This window comes from Rhodnius prolixus, unplaced genomic scaffold (assembly GCF_049639745.1).
Source record: "Rhodnius prolixus isolate KJV_2025 unplaced genomic scaffold, Rpr scaffold_3, whole genome shotgun sequence".
NCBI lineage: Eukaryota > Metazoa > Arthropoda > Insecta > Hemiptera > Reduviidae > Rhodnius > Rhodnius prolixus.
The window spans coordinates 19,663,660-19,684,175 of NW_027411603.1; the positions used below are offsets into that span (position 1 = coordinate 19,663,660).

Genomic DNA, 20,516 nt, shown 5'->3' on the forward strand with positions numbered 1-20,516 from the left:
CTGTAGATTTCCAGTATCAGAGAAGAATGTGACTCACACCTTTTAGACATCTAAATTCATAAACGTTAGGAAGAATATGTTAACCTTGATCACATTTTAGCTAACATCGTGATTATTAACATGAGGAAGATTATATTATCTTCTGGCTAACTCCTTCTGGTTCTAGAAATCATAAGACTTCCTTTAACTGAAACTTTCTCAGTTCGAATTTATAAATTTTCTTCAGACTTCGAAACTGTACTAAATTTTGAATGGTGTAACAGTATATCACAACCCAATAATGTAACTGATATTAAACAAAAATAATAATAATAATAACATGTGGCAGCCCGATAGGACAATAGGTACCATCCCAGCTCTAGTGGCCACTATGTGAGAAAAGAAACTGTGGCTAATGGCCACAGACGTCGATGCGCCGGAAATAATAATAATAATAACAGCAAATAAGTCTGCCAGTTTCTTTTGTGGGCATAAAAATGATTAATCTTGGAAAGAAATTTCTTTGTAACAAAGTAAAATGGAAAAAGGCAAAAAAGAAAAGAAAAGAAAAATTTCTGTGTTCAAAGGAAATCCGTTTGTTGTAACACGGCTGCAAGTAGAAGTAGCTAAGAGCGCAAAGCCTGTGGAGTCTCGAGGGATGGCAAAATGGAGCGCATGATGTGATAAGGGTTGGAGATTTATATATACCAAGGCTTTGACGCAGTTTTTGTAGAAAAAGAAAAGAAAATAATGTACTATATTTGTTGGTAGTAAAGGCGCTGGCAGGAGGATATGGAGTAAGTTAAGGTAAGGCTGCAAAGGATTTAGAAGTAGTCAGTAATGAAGGGATAGTGAGGCACCGCATAAAGGGGGGGGTTAGATGTGAAGACTAAGCAAGCTAGAGAGGACTGGTTCGACTTGCTGCCCGGTTGGCTCATTCTAACCAACCAGTTGGACACAGTATTACTTCTATATTTACATAACAAAAGAGATACTGGCCACACCCTTTACCTGAAATACTTTACCTCTAGCTTTCAGGCTAGACCCAGTTATATTCTTTTCTCTGTTGGTGGCAACTAGACCAAATAATCATTTCCACCAACCCGCTGAGAGAACAGATTACGCCATACCCTTGTGTGAAAATTTATTTATTTTTAAATTATTCACAGTTTCCGTTGGATCGTGAGAGAAGAAAATAAATAAAAAAATAAAGTACAAGCTATTATACTAGAAATGTTTGTTTATCAATAATGTTGAAGTTGAAGTCAACCACCATGGTCCCGTTAAATAAAAATTAAGCCCTTCCTGTATTTAGGACAACAAATAACATATTTTCCAATATAAACTGAAAAAAAATATACAATTGTAAATGAGTAAGGTATACATTTCCAGATCTCTTGAACCCTCCTGCACTGTCGCGCTGATTTTTAACAAATTTGGCCAGTCAATGCTCTACAGTTGGCTTCTGACGCCGCAATATTGACCCTTTAAAGGAAACCTTTAAAGAGTATTTATCACAACACTGCGAGGTCGTAAATGGACACTCAACGATGTCATAAATATCGGAAGTAGCCCAAGTTTTTTTGCTAGACATTAATAATTGCAGCAAGAGTAACTCGTCACAGGATCAACTAAAGGTCCTCTCCTCTTTGCGTAGATTGCAATGAGGAGGTGGATTTCAAACATAAAATAATGATATGTCCACGTTATGTGGTAGAAAGGAAACGAATGTTTGACGACATATACAGGTATTTAGAAGCACCATTTCGCTAAGAAGACATAATATTCTCCATCAACATCTATGTGCTTAAATCTGTAGCAAAGCAAGCAAAGAAATTTGAATGTATTTAAAAGTTGCAGCCGATTAGAATGAATGGAAGAAAATGATTACAGAAGGATTACGTGATTTTAATTTAGGTTAAGCTATAAGGATGGCAGGAATATAGAGTACTGATCCATCCATTAGCTGTAGTTTATGTAAATAGTTGTATATAGTAGAGGGATGAATGTGTGAAGCGAATGTATTTATAAGTAAGAATGGAGAGTGAGTGATATTCTAGTAATAAGCACCTAGACGATGCTGGACGATGCTGGCTGTATATATAGATGATGCTTACTGTATGGCGAAAGCCAATGCCAAAAAAAAAGGCAAAAAAAAACTCGTTCAGCCCCTCTTTCGCACGCACGACGTAGATACCTTCACACAAAGAAAATTTGAGTCAAACACAGTAAGTCGAAAAAGCTGTTTTAAAATTTGGAAGTGAAGCCAAAAAATATATATTAGAAATAATTTCCAATCATTTCTGTGGTAAAGAAGTTAAAAGATAATCAATCAAATGAAGTTCTTCAAAAGAATTGACAATGATAAAGTGATGCGTGCAGGAATTTACAACGATAAAGGGCTAATTTCTCTAATCGAACTCTCCTTTCTCAAGGCCATTCTGACCAATAAACCAGCACTGAGAGATATGTAGGGTATGCGTCGGATGGTGGATGAAATAAAGGTTGATCAACAAAAAAAAAATGCCTGGTCGGACAATAGGCGCTGGTCAGCAGCATGAGGGGAGAACTAACGGCTCACTTTGTCAGCTGACCCAATCAGGATAAATCTAACAAGCGATAGCAGTCAACTGATTCAGGCACCCAACAGAATATTTAAATAATCCAACCATTTTTATAAACTCAGTCCACAAAATTACTAGTTTTTTTTTGGTCAAGTTAGAATTATGTTTAGGAACAAGGATACTCAATAAAAGGACGGAAAACTTAAATTTAAAAAATAAAACCTTTCATGAGTGGAATGAAAAAGGTATTTGGCCGTTTAGAATTAATTTTATGGAAGGAATATATCCGCAATCCTGTATTATTGATGAGAATTCGCCAACAGAGCTCTCTATAATCGCCGTTCGAAAAACAAATAATTTAGCAGAACAGCCAGCGTAAAAATGTAAGGAGCAAAATAATTGTAAATAATTCTAAATAGCTGAAGTCAGACCATCCAAAAAGCAATTTAACTACCAGCATCCAGGTGAAGAGAACTGGACCTGTAATCATCTACTCTTCACTCCCAGAGGCTAGGATAGTTTTGTTGACAGAAAGAAGAAGAACCAGCACGCGATATAAATAATTGGCGGCTAGCATTTTAAGTGAATTTGAGAAGAAAATTAGTATCAATATCTTAGCTACTAGTTTCCGTCAAGTCTTGATCAAATTTAAATATTCATTTTAAAAATCGCCTTCACGATTTACAATCCAAGTCAGTAACTATACAACAAGACGCTACTAAAAAAAAAACTGTAAAAACTGATATTTGATAGTTACTATCAATAAACTTTTGTAGCATATTGGCAAACTAAAGGTAGTCGTATGACTTAGATTAGTTTGAAAACTGGCAACCCGGCTCGAGGCTAGCGACGCCATACCTAATTTCTACTTCGCTCCATCACTTCCCCAAACAATATCACCCAGTATCAAAAGTTCTCTTTAAGAGCGGTATACCTTCACTTCCTTCACTATTAGACCCTTCTATATATATTCCATTTTATCATGAAGGTTACTGTGGCCTGGTAACAACAAAATTAAGCAACAACTCTCCACGTGTGCACAATCGTTTGTCAATAAAACGAATTAAGATGAGCTTGGTAACTGTGATTTAATTTCTGCGTATTAAATTTTGTAATAAATAAAATTTAGTAGTTTTAAAAGTTTAAAGCGAGATAAGGCAGTACTTTTTAGTTAAATAAGTAGCAAAAGGTATGAAACGAGGTAAAAGCTAAAAATTTGAAAACTATTTGAAAGAGAACATTTGAAAGCTGTTTGATTGAGATAGCCACATTTACCAACTTTGGTTTTAATTTTCACTGAAGTCCTGGATCTTTCAGTTAGTCTTATTTAAAAACTTTCTTTCCCATTCAGTATTCCTTTTCAATAAGATAAATGAAAGACCTACTCCTCCACAGCAAGGCCAAATTAATTTAACTGATTTTTGTTTTTATCTCCTATTTACTCTTTAATTATGGTTTTGAGCTTGATTAAAAATGTTTGCGAAAATAAATGCTTTATTCAAATTCGTATACTATATTTATATCATTCGAAAGAGGGTAATTAAAACTTTATACCATTAGCTATCAGCCGCCTGACAGGAGTTTGGTTTTAATAAATCATTCTATCACCCTTGTATCAAAACAAATAAAATATTGCTAATCCAACTATAAAAAAAAATCTAAAAATCTAAAAATGAAAGATTACATAAAAATTTTTATCCAAATATTTAGTAAAAATCTCATCTAATCATAAAATAAGAGGTGTAATAATGCGATATACAATACGAAGTGGCATAAGATGCTCGGTCAGCTAAGCTGGTAGAGAGACGTGAACTGCAAAGCAATAAATGTAGAACAGGTTCGACAGTGACTTTTTCAAATAATTTAATCGACTTACGATAGCGAAAGTTGTAGAGAGAGTAAGGTAACAACATTTAACAGTTTCAATACCTTTAGGCATTATTCCAGAAAGATTCAGATTCTATCTAATGGGAAGCAACTAAGTTTTGGGAAGAGGGCTCACCTCTCAGAATACCAATCCTAATCCATGGATTTCTCACATGTCTCAGACTGATGCTTTATGGATTTTCTGACTAGTTGATGGGGTACATACGATCTTTATTAGGGATCAGTGATTATTTATCCTGACAAAAAAAAAAAAAAATACACTTCAACTGATACAAAACATTCAATTTATAGGATTTCAAAGTACAGATGATAATGTTACAAATCTAAATCGATAAGGCTGAAAGTGGGATAAAGTAATTTTATTAATAAGTTTCCATTCATTGGGAACAAGTTAAACATCAATTTGGTAAATAATTCTCATTTATTTAATTTTAATTAGCTTTGAAAGATTGGAAGCAATTTTGTATGTGACTGTCAATAAATGCTTTAGTTCACACTAATCGAACTTTAATAAATTACTGTGGTGATGCAGTCACAAGAAGCTGTACCATATTAATTTTATTAGTTTATTTTTTAAAGGTTTTTTTTTTCATGTTTAAATGTTCAATTAATGTACACCCCTAAATGTTGCAGAAAATTAGGAAAAATAAATAAAATTCGCAATGAATACTTTCTAATCTGAGCACAGAAATTTTCTGGTACAGGAAGTCCTCATAAAAATGTTTCCGGTCCAACAAAACGGAGGTTAGATTCTGAGTTAAAAACAAAATAAGTAAATAAGAGAACAATGAATTCTGGTATCCTCAGTGACGCCAGGATCCAAGAGAAAAGCGATTCGCCCACTCTTCCGGCGGGACAATAGCCTTTCAATGTAAAGATTATTTTAAAAGAGTCTGACGGACAAAATATTCCCTAATTAAATTTTGGGGCTTCTTACATTATCCATTGTTACAATTACCTGTAAAATAATAAGATACACATAATATCTGTCCATAAAAAAAGAAAAAAAAAAGCTTAGCTGGAGCATGTACCAAAGCACCGCAGTCAAATTAATTGAAAACACGCAAGATGACAACCAGAGAGTCCGTTTTAATTTGAAATAAAAAGTATTCTGTTCTACAATCAGTGATGCTATTTGCTGTGCACTTGAACATTATGAATCCGTCCATTTAGGACATACGTACTGATATCGAACCAAACATTCTCACATATGAAAATATCAAAGAGGCTGTTGCAGTGCAGCTAATTTTAATTTGCGTAATGTCCCACCTGGAAAAAATTGCTTTACTTTATTACGATTAACAAAAATCAGCCCTACTTCATGTTATTCCAACATTCTGTTGAAACTATCAAATCAAATTAACAACTCGCACTAAATAATGGACAATTAGCTTAATATAATTAAAATAGTTAATACTGCTAAATATAAAATTTAATTTATTCATGTTTATTAGGATTCTGTGCTTCATTCAAGTCGTAATGAACACTTCACAGCGCATAAATCCTTTTAACTAGAGGAAACGTGGACGGAGGTCCAAGTTATAGTTTTGAAAGTGATAAATTCTGAAACTGTAAAGTAATGGCCTAGTTGCTTTGTAAAACATCTAGGAGGTGTTTGTCTGGAGAAAACTTGTATTTGGCTCCTCACAAACTTATTCCCCCTTGGTTGATTTCTTGACTGGCTTTTGAGAAAATACATTAAAATGAAACTGCGACGTCTTTCAACTATATTTTCCAGTCAATTTTCTCAACTATAGATTTTCGTTATTTTATAAACTCCTATATCATTTATAATTTCCCAAAAATCAAATTTGAAAGAAATAATGTTGATCCAATGGAAACGACATTAATATTACTTTTAGTATTGTAAGTGGTCGGTGTAGTAGGTTGTGATAAATATAAAAACGTGTAAACCGCTGATGAGTTTTGAAGAAAATTCCTCAAAACTATAGAATAAATAAATCTTAAAAAAGAAATGTTCCTCTGCTCAATCAGAATAAAGCATTTTACTCAATCAATAGAGCGATCGATTACGACCGATTCGGTTCAATTCCACTTGTCATGATCCCCAGAATCATTCCGAACACCAAATCTAAAAATCTTGAGTGCAAACATTGTATTTCTACTGGAAGTTGAGTTTTTTGAAAATCTGATCAGTAAATTTCGCTAAAGAAAGTAAAAAAGAACTATAAGAGATCGAGTGTGAATTAGGTTGGTGTTTTCAAGTTGGACTGAACAGCAATCCAATTTGTGAATTATTGGGGGAGCCACACTCTGTTAGTGAAATGGCAGTGAGTGTGAGGGAAACCGAGGACTTGAAACTGAGCCAAAAAACTTCAAACTACAGCCAGCTGACGGTTTGTTTTGAAAACTAAAAGAAATCACAATTCATTTCTGCTTTTCCCCATTCTATTTAGTTTTTAATATTACTACATTTGCATCTACAACAAAAGTTGTAACAAGTCAATAGTACGTGATGTGTAGTTTAATACAAAATTTGGAAAAATATTTGGAATTCAATTTGACTAATAAATTTACAACAGACAGATGCAAAGAGTAGCAATTTTAAGAACCTCATAAAAATTTTAGGTAATTTTAAAATAAACTATACCGTTTTCCTGAAAACTCTAAACCTTTAAAAGTCTATTCTGTGGAGTTGCATATCTGATTTACAAATTTTTTAATATTTGGAATAAACAATACTTTCATTTTAACTTGATATTGAGAACCAGCTGAACTTTATCTACCACTAGAGAGATTGTTTAAAATGATGCTTAAAGTTGCAGTCTGCACTCCACAAAAAATAATGCCTTGTAAAAACGTTTTGAATAAAACGAAAAGGTATTTATTAGCAGGTAAATAGCAATTTTGTATTAGAGATTAAACGGCGAATACATTTCTTTCTCTTAAGAAATGTAATAAAAATGTAATCGCATTTACAAAGTGCTTCTCTCTAAAAAGGCAAAAAAAAATCAAACCGCGAATACGGTACGATTGCAAACTTCCCTGCTCACTTCTTCTTCATTTTAGACTTTATTAAAAATATGGCCGAGACTTACAGAGTTATTATTTATTAATAGTTCAAGAGAGGGCCTTCTTTCGTGGAGGCAAACTCCCTTCCTAAAGTAAATACCATCGAGACCCCTCCAAAAAGCCATATCTACATAAAATTTCGAATAAAAGAATGAAAAGGTTTTTGTAGCATCAGGCTAACGAAGACAGATTGCCTTTTATAATATGACAAGTTGAAATAAAATGTCCCTATATCTCCATGTGTACTATTTACTGTGGCAGCAATTTTGGTTGGGATTCCTCGCCAAAATCTACATTGTAATCAATCAATATGTAAAAAACTTGCTTCAGATATTTATCCATTCTCAAGGGAGAATTTTATTAAAATAAAGGTTAATGCATTTTGCCATAACTTTGTCAATTTTTTCAATTGGAAGTTATTGTACAATTAAATTATTCACATCTTGAATATTAATTTTCTTTACGTTCTTAGGAATGACAAAACAATACGAGTCAATAACAAATAGACAACTCTCTTGGAAAAAAACAAAACAAATGTTTTACGCTAAACTTTTATATGAGCCAATCAAATCAAGTTATTTTTGACCATACATAAGACGAGTACTATTATCCTGAATGCCTAGTGCACTTATTCACTGAAAGTAAAGTAAAGTAATTGCCCCTTTTTTAAGGCGGGCTTTACGTCCAACTACCAATTAGGTGTCGTGGACGGAGGCGGCTTGCAAACATACTTTGCTGTAAATTTCTTTTATTAACCATTAAATAAAATCCAAGGCCTAAGACCGGGAATCGAACCCAGTACCACAATACATATTAGCTTTACAAGTCTCGCCTCCAACCGCTCGGCTACCGTGGCGCCTTATTCGCTGATTATATCACATCACAAATTATTAAGTATCTATCGATATATAGATATAAGATGGACGTACTCGAACCTGGTCTGAAGGTGCATCTGGTGGAAAAATAAAAAATGCAGCAAGTGCATCAGTTTCCCCCTGGAAACAATTTGAGAAAAGTTAGGGAATAGATACATAGTTCGAAGTGTGTGGCGTAGGACCTAACAGTAGAATTACTGTAGGGCGTAAACCTTAGACTCCTGGCGATCCTCACTAAGTCAATAAATATCGACTCACAGAGGATATTACACAAGCATAAAGCGATAAGTACACGTCGATTAAGATCACACTTAGCCAATTAACAAAACTGCCTTTTACTGGCGCTGCTCTTCTCCAGATATCCTTATATTAGCAACCTTATATTAGACACTTAATAAACTAGAACCCGTATGAAAAGAACTGGAAGCTGTTAACCCTTGAAGCAGTGCTAATTGAAATGGTTTCATTTTGAAATTGGTCATAATGTATGTCAGGCCCGCCACTTTTGAAAACCTTTCTCGCAGAGAATATTATACTTTAGTGGTATCATTTTATTACAGTTTAGAAAATGAAAAAGCGTTAAATTCTACTTTGTTTTTATAGAAATTTCAAATTTCAATAACAGTTAATCGAAACAATTGCGGTAAGAAAAAGTCATGTTACTTTACGTTTCAGATTTTCCTCTCAACTCATATGAATTTCATTATTCCTTAGATGTGCTTCAGTAGTGGAACACGAAGCTGTAGATTCGTGCTGATCGGAATGAATATATAAACTATACTGTCAGTAACTATCTCTCTCAAGTAGAGATTGTTGTTGACATCCGTACTACCCTTAGATTCGATGGTTAACTAATTCCTTCTTCGCTCTTGAAAAGGGTTTGCTTCTGTGACAGCACTGCTTGTCTCTTACGTACGTAAATTCTATTGAGATGTTTCTCTTGATAAAGTAATTGCTCTACCATTGAGCTACCATTAAAATTTCAGATAATTCTTTTTGCACTAAATCAACGATCTCTGACTAGCGAAATACACATAGTCAAAGCCGTACGTTGTTTCCTTTTCGACTAAATCAAGTTAATGAAGCGATGGAGAAATCCTTCCATATAATGACGAACATTGTAATTAAATGATTTAGTAGCTACCAGAATTTACTATATTTAAAACTGAGAATGAACTGAAACGTTTAAAAACACTTAATGAACAAATATATTAATTTGTTCACTCACAAGATCAATTGGTCGAAATGAATGACGAACTCTCAATACAGCCAACTTTATTAACCCAAAGTTCTGACTCAGTGATTGGCCATTTCATTCAGCTCTGCTTCCACGTCCTCAGTTCCCCTATCTGTATAAAATAATCTAATTTTAGTTTTATCAATTGACGAAGACCCCTGAGAAAATCAAATGCTCGAAATTGATCAGCGACTACGAAATAAAGGAAATCTTAATAGTTATTCGAAGCTCCGCCGCAGCACCAGTCATAATAATTATTTATTTTTTGAATTTCCATTGAATGGATAAAATAGCTGTATTGAAAATGAGAAGCTGCACCATCATACGTAAAAAAAGAAGCAGAATTATTTAATCTGTCTAATCTTTTTTCACAGAAACACAATTTCTTTTGAAATCATACATGTTTTACGTTACTCTTAATTGATTATTAATTTAAATAGATTCCTAGATTTAGCCACCAACAATAATAAAAACACATTTGTTGGAAGCAGAAAAATGATCTCTAACTAGATAATTTATTTATTTAACATTGCGGTTAAACTTATTAACTATTTGAGCCAAACTTATTGCAGCTCAGTATCACGAATGATTACAAGTTTTAATGAACTAAAAACTACTAATAAAATAATGTGTTGTCTGGAAATTAAGAAAAATAAATATTTTTTAATCTTGAACGCAAAAATCAGAAGTCAAATATTCGTTTATGATCAAAGAAACCTTAGCAAGAGAAATATGAATCAATTTGTGTCCAAATTGTGGATAGGAAAGACAAACAGATAAACTATTGTATCTCTTCTCTTCTTGTCAGCTCACAGAACACTACACTTCAGTAAACTTTCAGTAAAATCTTTAGATCTTTTCATGGCTTGTTGTAAACTATGGTATGAAAATCATGTCCGATTTGACCAGCGTAAATAATCAGTTCAAAAGTGAGTAAAACTATTTTCTAGTAATCTGTTTAGTTAGTAAACAATTTCATAGGCGAATTGAGAGAACAAATTTACTGTCCTGAGAGGAATAACTAGTTTAGATTGGAGTATTCTAAGTAAATTTATAGTTTTATAATTTGGCAAGTTGCCTTAAAAATCCGTAATGAGAAAAGACAGAACATTTTTAATAATAAGAATATCAGAAAATTAATAAATGGAAAATAAAATAAAATAAATTAAAATTACCAACAAAAACAATAATAATAATTACCTTTCTTTTACTCAAAACAGCTATTCAACACCCTTTCTCATTTAATTTGATTCAGTTTTTTTTTTTTAACATTAAGCCGCGTCAACATCTGAGGTCAGTGACGGCCAGCAACATCTCCTTTCAGACAACACAATCTATTATTTGGAACGGTAGCTGTTAGAGCTGCAAAGAAAAGAAAACATATGGCAGCCAATTACTCCCCGAATCCAGAATCTGCGCGTCCTGCTATTTCTTTAACAGTTAATTCCTGATTCAACACAGGTTTCAATTTGTGAGCAAGTTTCAAATTAAATTCTCCCCTTTATGAATTAAAAATTTAAATTTTTAGCAAAACTTTTTTTTATTAAAAACCCAAATGAAGTGTACAAGTTTCCTGTAACTGATTATGAAGTTTTAAACAAATATAAATGTTGCTCTAATTAAGGAGACAGCTTCGGTTGATCAAAAACCTCATGAAAGTACATACTGAAGGGTTTCAGGTTCTACTACCGGGAATAGAGCTGTGCAGAGGCAATGAAGGCCAATTTATTTTACAATGCAAGTGGGAGAGTGCAACAGAATAGAAGAATCACTCAATCTCAATCAATGAAGAGAATCTTAATTTCACTCAAGGAGGGAAGTCTTTTAACGTCCCGCTACCATGTTACCACAACTCATACTTCATTTCTCATCACTCAATCAATAACACGCTCAGTTATTTTACTGTTTTATAAACATAATTTAAAGAAAAAACAAAAAAAAAGCAGTTTAATCACTTCTCTATTGGCCTTTAAATAAATACGATTGTAATATCGTCTTTAGACATTTTTCAGCTACGTTCGACATTCACTGCTCATTCCATATATTTGCAACTTAGTTGAAAGAAGACTTACTATCGTTAGGACATAATTTCACTATTTCTCAATACCACCTGCGATTATTTTAAACAGTGATTAATTACACATTTCACTTAAGAAACTGTAAACCGCAAAGCAAAGGAGGCCACATTTAATCATCTTGTATGGAGAGAACTCCAATGGATCTACCGTTAGTTTGATGGTGTTTGCTTAAGAACGCAGTTGCTTTAAACCTACTTGATTTGAGGTAGAACTTTCAGTACTCCAAAGCAATCATTAATCCCCGCTCGAGTTTTTGTTACTTGCCACAGTTACAGTTTCTTAATCTATATTTATTTACTCGCAAATAATTTCACTTACTTTTCCGCTTTGAATTAAAATTTCAATTTCATAAAGATCCTCTTTCCAATTCATTTCCCCTGTCGCTAAATTTTTGTTTTTTTAATTCAAGACTCGTCAACACCCGAGGTTATTGGCTCCCGAAGCTTTTTTTTTAGTGCACTACCGATTTCCGAACAGTGAGCTGTAAGAAACTCCTAAGCAGCTAGATTCGAACCCAGAATCTCTGCGTGGGAAGCCAGTAGGCTAACCACTTGGCTAATCTCATCCATTCTATTTCCTTCATTCATTTCTCTTCAATCTACGTCTGGCATTTGTCCTTATAAATCTTTCTCGAGTGTTTCCACCAGCAACCTAGCTTCTTTCACTTCTTAAGCAATCCCATTCTAGAACCTACTTCTCGAAGCTCTTCCTTTAAGTTCATGTGATTTTTTATAACCCTTTCGTTAGCCTTGTTAAACTGAATCTTACCTAACTTCTCTTTCATTCCCTAATCCTAGTCAATCCCTAGTTCTTCTTACGGATCAACTTAGAACTTATTTCGTAAATTTTGCCTTGCTTTCTGGGGATTTGCCCAAGTGTAAACACTTTATTCTTTTCATACCCACTCAATTTCCATGCAACTCTTACATTCAGCCACTCATCTAACAATCTCCTCCGATCTACCATTTCATTAACTCCAGATCCTCCTATCCACACCACATCAAAATCCAGTAAACAGGCACTTATCCCTTACATTTTGCAAACGCTTTTTCCACAAAAAAAATTTAAATAAGGTACAAGCAGCTTGTTGACTATTCATTTTCTCTTTTCAAAATTAGTATGGCCAGAAATATCCGCAATCAAATGTTTTCCAATTTTTCAGAATAAACTTATTTTCTAGCGCAAATAACTTAATTTTTATAAGGATTAAGACACAATTTGATATGAAACATCTAATAATAGTCAATCGTCTAATTGATTGGTAAAAAGACCGGCTTGAATAAATTTGAAATAATAATCGAATAGACAATTTAATATAAATGTCCACAAACAAGTACTAATAGTTTATAATAAAATAATAAGTAATAAATTATATAAGTAATGGAACATTTTATATTACTTCTGTTTCATTCAGCACATTATAATAAATCAGGAGAGTACAAATATGGAATAGACAAACTAATAGACGATGAAATGAAATTCACTAGTTTAATTACGTACCTCATTAAAATCTAATAAATGTTCCTTGGTAAAATTTAAATATCTCAAAGTCGCGTAGTATGCAGTTAGAAAGAAATTGAAAGGGAATTATTTAAATAAGAAATATGTATATTCTTACCTCAGATAATTTTCCGCATAGCAACTAAACTTATTTCTTTTTAATAAAGAATATTTGTAACTCCAAAATTATCCATGCGACTAAAAATTAATTGGAAGTATTTTGTTTTCTACTTCAACTCGCACACTAAGGACCTTATATCTGAGATCTGCAAAATAAAGTAGTTTACGGTTAAGATAAACGTTCTCTAACCATCGTAAAGAGAGATAGGGAAAAAAAAGAATTTCCTTTAAGTGAAAATGGTAGGAAGTTCTTTCATATGTCTATATTAGGTTGATGCTTCAGAAATAGAAAAGTTATACATCAAAGAAAATTGGTTTAGTTGAGAAGAAGTCACCTTCATTTATCATCGAACTTACGGAGACTTTTCCAATTATGAAAACTTTCTTTCTTTATTATATTCTTTTTACTTTTTCACACGTGAAGTTTTACATTCGGCCGCTTTTCCGGAAAGTAACATTTTATCAGCGCGTTATTTGATTTATTTAGTTACTATTACTATTGTATTATTACTACATTTTTTATTATTTATTGTAATAATATAATTGTTTGTTTAATTCAGTTGGATTCATTTAATTGTGAAATACAGAGTGTTTAGTTTACCGAGGAGCTAAAAACCCTCAACAAAAACTTTGAACTGTAAATACAGAATTATATTCAAATAAAATACTACTTCTAAACAGATGAAAATAAAAAGAAAAGAAAACAATTTCTGGAAAGAAGAGCTCCGAGCAGTGGTTGTTGGATGGTAAAGGTTCGGGTCTTATATCATAGCCCAGTATATCGTATTTTCTTTTTACCTTCAGGTATTTATGCATCCCCGGTGTGTGAGAGATATAGATGGAAGCAAAAGTACCCAAGTGGATCTCTCTCTATGTAAAATATTCCATTGCAATAACATAAAAATTTAATATATCAAAATAGATTATATAAAATATTTATGCCACGTCAAAACTTGGCAATATAAAATAGCTTACGCTGAGTACTGATCTCCATAAATTTGGTTAGGTTCGCTGATAAATTTGTTCCTGCATAATTTAAAATAATAAAATAATGTTAAAAATACTAGATAATTTAGAATAAAATTTATTAATAAAAAAATAAATCACTTTAATGAGGGGGAAAAGCAAGAAAAAATATTGAACGATCATAGAAAACAATTAAACAATAAATTCTATGTTCAAAGATTCAAACTAAAATTCTTAAACAAAGATTAGACTCAAATTTATCTTCTTATGTAAATAATCAAATTCAAAGAGGGATTAAAACAAAAATTTGAATAAATCTGTGGATGAAATGGTTTACGATAAATCAAAACTACAGTTGAAATAAAATAATTGAAACTACCTGTTTCATTATTAAATGAATTTTTAAGAAAGAATACAAAAAGTAATTTTCATCTTTGAAATAATTTTTTTAAATGGGTCTTGAGCTTTCAGGCTACGTTTAAACAGAACCTTAACGATTTGTTCAGAAGGAAAAAGAACATAAACATGTAGTTTTAGGAAGTCCTCGGAAAATTGACTCATTTTTTAAAAAATCTGAAAGAGGAAGAACTTTTTTTGATGACATAATAGTTGACGTTTTATTTTCTCGCTTAGTGGTCTTTTTGTGTATCATCAGTAGTTATTTGATACGGAAGTGTGCTTCTTAAGGAGATTCGATCCTTGAGGATAAAAAGAGTACACTGTGGTAGTTGAATAGTGGTTATAAACAGAAGATTTAATAATGGCTTTCACTGCAGTCTGTTCTATTGAAACTTGTTAAGTTTTGAGACGTGAAATGCCAAGGTTAAATATTTCCCTACTGTTATCCACGTCTACTTAGTGTTGTTCGAACCTATTCTCCAAATGATGTGAATTCTGTCCTATGAATATGGTAATTCTTTGGACTGTGTCCTGTGAATGTATGTTTTATCTTCAAAGGACCTTTTTTGGCGTAATTTTGTTCTTTCACACCACACATCTTCCTGCGAAAACTTGCATTTTCCCCAAGAGCAATGATGGGAAATTAGGGGGTAATCTAATTTGAAAGAAGACCTCTATATCCTCTTGACTTGACAAAAACGAAAAAAGAAAATTTAACGTTATATTAAGCTACACTGATAATTCAGTTCATTTGAAATGTTCAGCGTAATTAAAAGTGTAGTTATTTTGAACAAGTACATTTAATATGTATTCTGCTTCAGACAGGTTTTGTTAACTTTTGGTTACAATATAATTTAATATTTAATCTACATATTGGAATAAACTTTTCTTTGGACGTATTAAATGAATCTGTTACATTTTACTTTACATGGGTCTTTACTCTTTAGTGATATTAATTAAAAATTAGGTGCTGTTCTAAAGTTGGAACAAAATTTGAATGTTTAATCAAACTGAACTTAAGTTCATAGCTAAAGATTTTTGACAGAATTCAACGTAAAAGCTCCAAGTGGGGAGGAATTATATAAATAAGCAACAATGTTTCTTAAAAGAAACTATCTAATAGAGAAAAGGTGTTTCCCGCAGTATATTCTGCGAGGAGTTCATTTCTGGAAGTGCAGGAATATCTCTTTACTTTCCGCTGGAATTAAGCCTATAATTGTCAAAATCCGCCATTTTCTGAATGCTGCGCTAGAATATAGAAGAGAAGTTACTTTACTCTTCAATCAATCCGCCGTACTAAAGACTGACAGCCTACAGAAAACTTAGAAGGAACAGTTCTCACGCTATATATTCGGAAGCCGCTAACAGTACCTAATAAAACATACAAAATCAATTTTTATTGGAAACTTCTAGAAAAAACAAATAATAATGGAAGGAATATTAAAGTTCAAATTAGAGTAGTGAAGACAAGTCACTTGGGAAAAAATAAATTTCACATAATTTCAGTAAACCTATTTTGCGTTTTATAGTCTCCATCAAGTATATTTTTGCTCTCAAGAAACATCATTCATTTATCTTACTTCAATTCTCAAGGACTCCTTTATTCATGAAGTCATGTTTCATCTAACTGATCGGTCTTCAACCAATCAATCATACACACTTTCTTCATTTGCACAAACTCTCTACCATTACCCCACTCACATTTTAAGTTCTGTTTTATTAAATTGAACCTAGATAAAATGGAGACAAAGTACCAATACGAAATTATTTAGTAAGTTTAATTTATACATTTGAGCATTGTAGTAAGTAAAAATTTTGTGAGGCGACAACAATAGATTTTAGCAAACTTCTACTAGAAAACATTAATTAAAATGGCTCGTTAAAGAGATTGACATTCTGATTACTATAGCACGGACTAAGAAGGGAAGCTAAATTTTAATTAGAATTAGGGGATGCAATAAAATGAAAGCGTACAATTAGAAAAAAAAATTGCAGTTAACATTAAGTACAATTAACTATCAACAAATTACGATAAAATAATGCTTACAATAAACTCTAGATAAAGCAAATTGCTTCTAACTAAGATTACTTTTTCAAGGCGAAAACTTTTTGAAAATCATCTTGTTTGTTTGGATTTTCTTTTTTAACTAACAATTGAAATATTAATTAATGTAATTAGTAAAACAAATGAGAAAGGTATAAAATGCCTAAATTTTCTATAAAATTAATTTAGTAATCTCTTTTCTAGATCTTAATTAGTACAAACTTAATTCCATCTGTAGCTCTACAAATTTAAGAATTAAATAAGTAATTATAGCAATGAAAGAAAAAAAGCTAAACCAACAAGAGAGGGAAAAAAGTAATTACTACTTTTAGTGTTTATTTTATTGTCTTTGTTTTTAACGTTGTTTCCTTCTTTTTCTCTCTGACTCTTCCAATCTTTTTTTTTTTAATTCCTGAGGCAGGGTAGCTGGAGATGCCATCCTGCTGGAGGGAAGCAGATAAACAAAAAAGTGTTGATTGCATTCCGAGTCCTGGAAATTCAGCATGTAGGTGACTTGCTGGAAATACGAGGTCTGAAGTCCCACTTTATGGAGTGAAAGAAACTAAATGAACAGAAGAAGAAGAGCTTGGAGGGTCGGCGATTATTGAATTGCTGTGATTTTATTACAGAAATTTTACAAATTGTTCAATATCTTTTTATCAACAATCGAGTCAAGTACATTAAATGTGACATGTATTAATGATTTATTCGTAATATTTAATGATTTATTATTTTCTCTTTTCAAATTACGTTGCTTAATTCAATTCAATAAGATTTTTCTTGACAAGCATGGAAATACCAGAATATAGTTAGTTACTTGGAGACTAATTTGTAATGTTCCTTTGAAGAATCTTCGAAGATAAAACCAAATAAAAACATGAATCCAATATGCCTGAGCTGATTCTATAAAACAACTGTAAAATATTCTATATTGTTCAGTACTTTCTGATCTAAATAATTTATAAATTTTGAAATATAAAGTGAGCACAATTTCTATTTTTTTTTACTACATTCAACCTTACAGATATTCTTCTGGTAGAAGAATGAATACCTAATAAGTAAAGAGTCGTCGGTGCTCATTAATTATAAAGATTACAGCAAAAGTTTTTAAAAATGAAAGTCCCAGAGAAGGATAAATTTATGAAATATTTATGAGGTTAACTGTTTTCACTGGCGTTTGTTTATTTGAATATTAATGAATGATTCATTTATAGGGATAAAAGGTAAGTATTGAAAATTTAATTTTGGTACATAAATAGTTATTTATTTAACAAGTGTGGAAAGTAGTACTTTTCCTCACGCGAGGCAGGGTTTGCACGCACGAGCGAGCGAAGCGATGCGAGTGCAAGTGCAAATTGCCGAGTGTGAGGAAAATACTTTACACTAGAGTTAAATATTATATTTTTTCTGCAACCATTTATTAACTAATAAAATTAAACATTTCATTTTTACAGTCTACAAAAAGTAATTTATTTATTATAAACATTTATTGTTATATTACAATTATTTACATTACTTATTACATTTTCTGCTGTTTCTTTTATTGATGGAGGAGTGTTTTCTAAACAGGCATCACTAGAATCCATTTTAAATTTCTATAAGGTAACACTATAACCTTTTTAACTGTTATAATTAAAAATATCTAATTATTTATTAAAGTATTATTTTTATTTCTATATTCCTTTCAATTTTTATTTTATTTTTTAATGTTCGTTTTTTAATTATTTAAATAAATTAAATTTAAATAAGCTTATTAGAGTTTTACGGAAAATATTTATGTTAATAACAAAACTTCTTATATCAAGGAAGCACAATAAAGTTTTTCCACTCACTTGTGCGGAAAGTGACACTAATGGGAATTTCCCCCCACTAGTGTGGGAAGTTGGGCATTACACAGCTGATTTTAATTGAGTAATGAGAACTTCCCTACATGGTTGCAGAAAAAATAATTTTTGAAAAAATTAATAAATAATTTTCGATTAAGATTCTTTTGCGTACATCAATTTTTTTTCTACAACCTTCTAGGCGACTTCTACTTCAACTGAATTACTGATCTAGTTTCTTTATTCTTATTGAAACTTTTAGGTACTCTCTCACAAAAGTATCTCATTCGAAGATCTATTATGTCTGCTAGTATTTTCTTGAAGCAGGCCTCTCCAACCTTTTTAAGTTCATTTTTATTATTACTCTTCCTTTTTAATAATACTTCCTCATCAATTCCAATCTTCAGACTTAGCATTGAAAATTCTTTCCTTACTCTAATTTTCACAATGTCTTATTCGTACCAACGTTTTTTGTTTTATTTCACACTTGGTGCAAGGAATTATTCTCTCAAGGGAGTATTTTTGACTTTTAGTTCACGCTTTTTTAATGTTAAAAATACACAATGAATAAAGCTAGTCTTGTTACAGCTAAAATAATTAGAACGTTTTCTGGAATACGAGTTGAGTACAGACCCAAAGTACCAAAAAAACTAGTTAAATTACGAACTGAGCTACTTCATTTTCTTTCTACGCCAACTATTCACCAAAAAGTAACTCTTTATACAAATTCTTATGGAATAAATTAGTTGCAGTTACTCAGAAAGAAATGTGGACCAGTTTCTGAGAATGGTAGAGGATAATAAGAATGCTAAGTTCCATCAATTGTACAATACATCGAATCTGATATCCTTTTTATGGAGTAGACAATTGAGGTTACTTCGGGCATGTGTATTAAGTGCCCGAAGGCAGGATTCCAAAAAATAGTTACTGGAAGGAAAACCGGCGAAGTTGAGATATATTGAGCTGGATTTATTTATTTAGTATTTATTTAATGCAACTTAAGTGTCACTGCGAAGAAAGGCGAATAGAAAACTACAACTGTGACCACGCGCAATCCTCGAGGAAACAGATTCGAGATCGTTTTTTTCACTATAAGATCTTATCAGAAAGAAGGAATTGTCCATATCCAATACCAAAAAAAAATACGCATCTCTAGCGAGCAATGAACCTGGAGACAAGCACCAGTAGTTATTATAATGAGTAGTTACAACAAACGCTGAATGGAAATATTAATATTAAAACAGTGCTAACGGCCCATCCGTTGACCAAAATAAATTCAATTAGTAAACGAGAACTGGTATACTAAAATTTACGCTAATAATGTCGTCCACAAAAAACTATAGATTACATCTTAATATTAGCGAAGCGATTACAAAACATTATCTGTTATCCTGCTAGAATAAAACTGAAGAACTTACTAGTGATATTCAGTTGTTTGTGTTCCGTGAGTAAACATAGTGTTCTCATGTATCTATCAACAGATTTCAGCCTGGCTCACCCCTTCAGCTTATAAGTTCGTGCTAACTTGACAATGTGTACTTTACATACCACAATTCATTCTTGGTAAAGTTTAGATGTTGGCTAACTCTAGTTTGGGCAAAATCACACAACAACTAAACCACAAACCTCATTCAAATTACAAGCTAGTTTCGTTACTGGTAGTTGTAGTTATATTAATTAATTTAAAAGTTTTCGTCAAAATTTAAATTGTTTCCTCAATTTATATTATAAGATATTTCTATAATATATTTCATATTTCTGCAGTAAATCTCAAGAAATTTTTTTGTTTTAAAAAAATTGCAATAAGGAATAGTTAAAAGAGAAAAAAACAAACAATCTGATACCAAATTCGAAAAACAGGCCTTCCATTTTTCCTATTTACTTCGAAGTGCGGAAAAAGCACAATGCTTTAAGCAAACCTCAATCCTAAATACTTGGTAGGTCTGGAAATTACACCCAATGACACTTTCTGTGGATATTATTTACTTTTATGTATTGATAAGCTGTATTT

General features: G+C 32.0%; 1 protein-coding gene across 1 annotated transcript in view; it reads right to left on the reverse strand.

Moving 5' to 3' along the window:
* LOC141452377 (neuroligin-4, X-linked-like) overlaps positions 1–20,516 on the reverse strand; it is a 673,353-nt gene that overhangs the window by 374,094 nt on the left and 278,743 nt on the right. Inside the window, exon 10 of the mRNA XM_074124433.1 lies at positions 13,272–13,419. The gene's annotated coding sequence lies outside the window, so the exon portion shown is untranslated. The remainder of the gene's footprint in view (positions 1–13,271; positions 13,420–20,516) is intronic.